The following is a 6,000-nucleotide window of genomic DNA, read 5'->3' as shown; positions in this document are numbered from 1 at the left end:
AAAATAAAAATAATATTCATATTAATTATCTACAAATATACCAGGAAATTAAAAAAACATAAAACTTTAATCATTTGACGTCGTATTTATTTAAGAAAACGATGAATATCAAGGAGACAATATATTGCCGCCTGCCGCTTTTCGCGTAATATTTTGCCGCCTGGCACTTTTCAGATACAATCTGTGGCGGCAATATATTGCCTCCTAACCCGGAAAGGGTTAAGGGTAAAAATATAGCTCCATAAAATTATTCCCTAAAAAATCTCTATTTTGAAGTTTTTCACCAAAAATCTTTTATAATCATAACAGAAATTTAATTATGAAAACAAAAAGTATTTACACTTAAAACTTCATTATGCTTTGCAAGGGTTGCCTAAGCTAAACTCCCTCCATGTACAATATAATGTGTTTTATTTTTTTGCTCTTTGGTTTCGTTTTTTAGCAAACTTCATTAGCTTTTGCTTAAATTCAACATTGTCGTCAAACACGGAGGACAGGAAAATATATACCAGGCAGAGTGCATGAGTGAGCCATACCGGGAAGAATAAATCAGAAATAGAATCATCCTCTGTGCTGTTGTAGTCTGTATTGTAATGGGGGACTACAAAATTGTCTTCAAAACACGGGAACAGGCTTACTCTGTAAGAATTAGCATAACGTTTTCCATTTCCATAATGGATTTACTAAATTTTAATTACCATAATGTTTTCCGTGAACTAGTTGTGATAGTAAAAGATTGACAAAGAAAAAGGCAATGTACTGGCAGTTATGATTTTTTTTTAATTAGTACATTATATTATCTATTGCATTCCTAGCCACAAGCATCTTAATTGAGAGGGTGTTTTCTCATATGTTTGCTTAATATGCACAAAAGAAAGATATGACTAACTTTTGAGTTCATTAAATGCGGTTATTGCAAAACCCCAGGCTAAATTTAAATGTACATAAAATATTTAAAACATGCTTCTGTGATATATAAACTATAATTTCTGAAATCAATATGCAATTATGGATGAAATGTTTGTATATAATTTACTTTGTTATACAATTCAAGTTAATTTATATAAATTGGGATTCATGGACAGAGATAATTTTGGCAGTTATATAAAGTAATATTTTTAAATCATACAAAGAAAATATTTTTGAAATTAGCATAACATATAAAATAAAATTGGGGGATACAATTTCATTTTTATACTTTTACATACTTTTTTGAGTATTGTAAAATTAGAGTATGGTAGCTGTTTAGCGAATTAAAAATTGGTTTTCTGCGCTATATTATTAATTAAGTAATTTATAACATGTCAAGTTTGTAGCTTTGATTTTTGTAGAAATAAATGTTAAATGTGGAAATGAAAAATATATGGACATTTATGGAACAGTCAATACCATTCAGAAGGTTACTGATGAATTGTGTGTATTGGGTTATATTGGTGTAATGTATTGTGTATGTAATTTAAGTTTTGTTTCTAAAAAGACATTGTGATAAGAAAGCTATATGGGAATATTTATAAAGCAAAGTAGTGTTAATAGCAAAGAACCTTAATGTAAGAGAATCTTGATTTTGTTGTTGATTTTATAAAATACATGATATTAAAATTATTATAGTTCTCATTTATTTTATATTAACCCTTTGAACCCTAGATGACAGTATTATTATATGGTAAATTTTTATATTAACAACCTGGGCTTAGAGGATTAAAACATACAATTATTTAAGATTAAATCAAGAGGAATATTGCATGTCATTTGTTTTACTTATTACATGCTCTGTAGTCATTAAAAATAATATTGTGTGAATGGCGTTTGTGGTCATTAAATAATTTTGTTGTCCTTGGGATAACAAAAAATGTAAATCTTAATTAAATATGTCATATAAATGGTTTAGATGAGCTGTACATACTTGTAGTGTTCATTTGTGCACGCTCCTAGGTAGCATCTAAAAAACCATTTCAATTAAAGTGAAATGTTCAAGAAATACTAGTATGTACGCCATAGAAAAGATATGTTCATTTAAGTCCAGGAAAAGCCGATGAGATAATGAGAACACCTCTTCATCTAGATTTTACTAGATTCCTGCTGGGTAATACAAATGGAGCTCTTGAGATAAAGGATACTCAGGTTGGATAAGGTTGTGGGTAGAGGCTATCTCCTGTCGAGATTCCAACCGACACGAGGAACAGTGAGTTATGTCTCAGTAATGTCATCTTTGAAAAAGGAAAGGCCAGCTCTATTCCAGTCAAAGCAGGTAGGAACAGCACTCAATCGTGTCCAGAATAGCAACACCTTAAAAGACAAGTCAACTCCATCATCCTCCACTTTAGGCTTGATTTATTGATCCATCCCTCGATATTAGCAGTTAATGATGTGCTGCTTCTGGACATCCATAGTGTTGCCCAAATATAAATGGTACATCAACTCAAAAACTCTTGGGAAAAATCTGAAGAACAAAACTAAAAAAACAATACACAAACCTAAAGAATTGGATCTACATTATAAAATGTTCTTTTAATAGGTATAATATAGCATAGAGTAAAAGATAAAAAAAAAAACAGAGAGGAAATTCCATGTTAAAAGTCGGTTCTAAAATTTAGTTAACACATGTTCTTGTGTTGTGGTACCTTCCCTAGCTGATGGGAAATGTCACATCCTACTTCCTGTCATCTACCATGTGAACCAATTTCAAATTAATCAATATTGTACTTTTTTCTACTAAAAATTTATACATTTTACTAACTGGTTTATAAACATTTCGTTTTACAAATGGTTCTCATTTCTTTGTTTGAAGGTTATTTTTGACGATGGAAGGATTGTGAAGGAAACAGGATTTTTCCGGACATTTGCCTTCGTTCATTGAAACAAGAAATCAGTAACACTACGTTTCGTGTTCTCATTTACACTTTCATTCATTGCCAAATGATACAAACTAGCTGTTACCCATGGCTACGCACACGGTTTTTTTAATTCAGAGTCCGTAGCCTACATGAGATATCAAATCAAATCACTTATGATGTAATGTGATGGTTCTCTATGATATATTTTAAATGTAAATAGGTATACAATCATCAGATTCATATTATTTCAGTGTTCATGGTCTCTCAATAATACTGTAGCTTAAAGTATTCAGTCAAGTATAGCTTTGCACTGTCCAAGAGTTCATTCATTGCAAACAAATATCCAAGTACCACACTAATGTAGTTTAATAAAAACTCAAATTCCTGAAACTATGTAAAGTGCAGTATAAAAGGCATTTCCAGACAAAAAATTAATGTCAGTAACTTCAACAAAACAACTAAAATAAAAGTCAAATGATAATAAATCACGGACAGGTAGCAGGTTCACTGCTGTAAGTAAATACCACATGTGTCTGCTAAAAAAATAAGTGTTAGCACCATCTTCATATGCATTTGTCTTTTGAATAGAACCAAATTAAATTTCCTTTAAATTTATGTTCTTCAAGTATTCTCCCCTGTCTTTCTGGAAATCCTGGTTATGTGTTGCAGCAACTGTAAAGTTGTGTAAAGTGTATCTTACCGTAAGAAAGCTAGCAAAAAAATCATCTGAAAGTTCATTAACAGTTTTAGTAAAGCAATTGCAGCATATTTTGCTTGATGTAAATTTCTAGTAATCAAATTGAAAACCTTTTAAATGAATGTGAGATTTTTACTGATCATCTTCGTGTGGTTGTCTTTTTTTTCTTTTTTTTTGTAGACATGACAAGAAGGTAAGGAAACAATCTTTCATTGTTTTAGTCCGATGGAACCTTTGCACTTGCTTTTGGAGTGATAAGATTTTCAGGATGGGTAAGAGTAAACAATTTAAAACGCTCCATCAGCTTCTGAAATAGTTTTAGTAATTGTAGGACTGCAGTTTCATTAGAGATACCACTAAATCGTGATACAGTCCCAAGTCCTCTCACATCTACTAACATTTAACATTTGTTTAAATCCTCTTATTACAGCAAGAGAGAAAGAAGGGTAGAAAGTGTAAGAAGACCCTCGGGTCCATCATGTTGGGAGCGTACACATTTAACAAAGAACACCTGAGCTGTTAGTTCCCACTGTAGAAGTGTAATCCCAGTAGAGGGATGTAGAAGTGTAATCCCAGTAGAGGGATGTAGAAGTGTAATCCCATTAGAGGGATGTAGAAGTGTAATCCCAGTAGAGGGAAGTAGAAGTGTAATCCCATTAGAGGGATGTAGAAGTGTAATCCCAGTAGAGGGATGTAGAAGTGTAATCCCAGTAGAGGGATGTAGAAGTGTAATCCCAGTAGAGGGATGTAGAAGTGTAATCCCAGTAGAGGGATGTAGAAGTGTAATCCCAGTAGAGGGATGTAGAAGTGTAATCCCAGTAGAGGGATGTAGAAGTGTAATCCCATTAGAGGGAAGTGGTAATATGTTGTGAGCATCTGTCATTCATTGTCTACAAACCACTACATATAGTTAAAAAAAAAATACATATAGTTCTTATTGGTTTTAGAGTGGGATATTTTACTAGAGCAGTGAACACTAATATAGTCCGACGGTAGATGGTGTGTCTTAACTCCTACTCTACATCATCTGTTGAAATAAAAGAATATTAGTTGCTACAGTAAAAAATATACATAGGTTTGATTTCATTCATCTGTTTTGCAGATAGCATGTAAATCAAAGAGACAGTACTAATACTAAGGTTACCCTTAACCATGTCATAGAGGGTACCGCTGGAGGTCAGCATTGATATGATAACACTGTGTCATCGGACTATTTTGTTGAGTGCTGCTCTAGTCTTGTAATTCTTGACTAAATTAAAGTGGACAACAATTTAATAACTTTAAGTCTTCTACAAATTAAAATTACACAAATTTGCAACATCGCCTGGTCAATTAAGTGAGCAAATAGAATTAATAACATGAGATATAACTAAAACACAAAACTTGCGTTATGGAACAGGTGTGTTTAAGTGCCTTATTCAAAAGGTATGGCTGTATTAAAATAATTGTGAGGGGATGAGAAGTAAAGGAATAGTATATCCAAGGATGAGTTGAGGCCAAAAGGGACTATATACTGGGTATGCAAAGTTATTCTGATTTCATCTTCATACAATCCAATGATATTGATATAATATGATTCATTGTCTATCAGAGTAAGCTTTCTTGGCAATGCTTGGAATAAACAATCCAGTGTGACCTGGTGTTAATTTCAGAAGTTGGTAATTCAGTGAATATATGGTAAAGCACTTAATTATTTCTCCTAGCTTCAAGTGAGCATATGCAGTGCTTATGGCCGTGGTCATGATGCTGGATGAACACTCAGATTCCAAGAGGGTGATTATTCAGTACATAGATATGGTGATGGTGTGAATTAGCACTTGCTCTATGGCGTAAAAATTACATAATGCAAAAGAAGTTATACTCATGAGGATACAGTCAGGCACACAGCTGTCGCATGTCCCATTTTGTCTTTGTAGTGTAGGAAGCTACTTTGTAAATTCCAGAGTATGCTTGTTGATTCACACCTGACGATGGCATCTTTGTTGTCGGAAGGTCTCGTGTGAAAATAAAAAATTATTGGATAATTGTGAGTTTTCTTTTATAAAATAATAGAAAATACATTCCAGAGTTCACCAATTTGGGAGCAAATATCGTTTACGATAAGGACAAGACAAGCTGATTCCTAACTGACTAGATAACGATGCCTATTTTACTGTTTCAATTTTTTGGAATATTTAAAAATCCATAACTTGGAACTAAAAATGTGGATCATCAATCAATTTAAATCTATCTATTATGTTAGTCTGAGTCAAAAGCGATAATTAAAGTCAAATTAATTAATGGGTTGTACTAGGTCTAGTATATACTTAGTAGTATTGTTATGTACTACATTCTTCTATCTAATCTCATCCATTTTATTTGGTTGTGATTTCATTGTTAAATTGTTATAGTGTGAATGGCACAAAACACTTTGTTTTAAAACAATTGTTTTTCATGATGATTCAAGTAACTATCTGCATTCTCTACACT

The sequence above is a fragment of the Homalodisca vitripennis genome, chromosome 4 (genome assembly GCF_021130785.1).
Source record: "Homalodisca vitripennis isolate AUS2020 chromosome 4, UT_GWSS_2.1, whole genome shotgun sequence".
In the NCBI taxonomy this organism is placed as follows: domain Eukaryota; kingdom Metazoa; phylum Arthropoda; class Insecta; order Hemiptera; family Cicadellidae; genus Homalodisca; species Homalodisca vitripennis.
The sequence above is the reverse complement of the archived record's forward strand: the minus strand, read 5'-3'. Positions refer to the sequence as shown.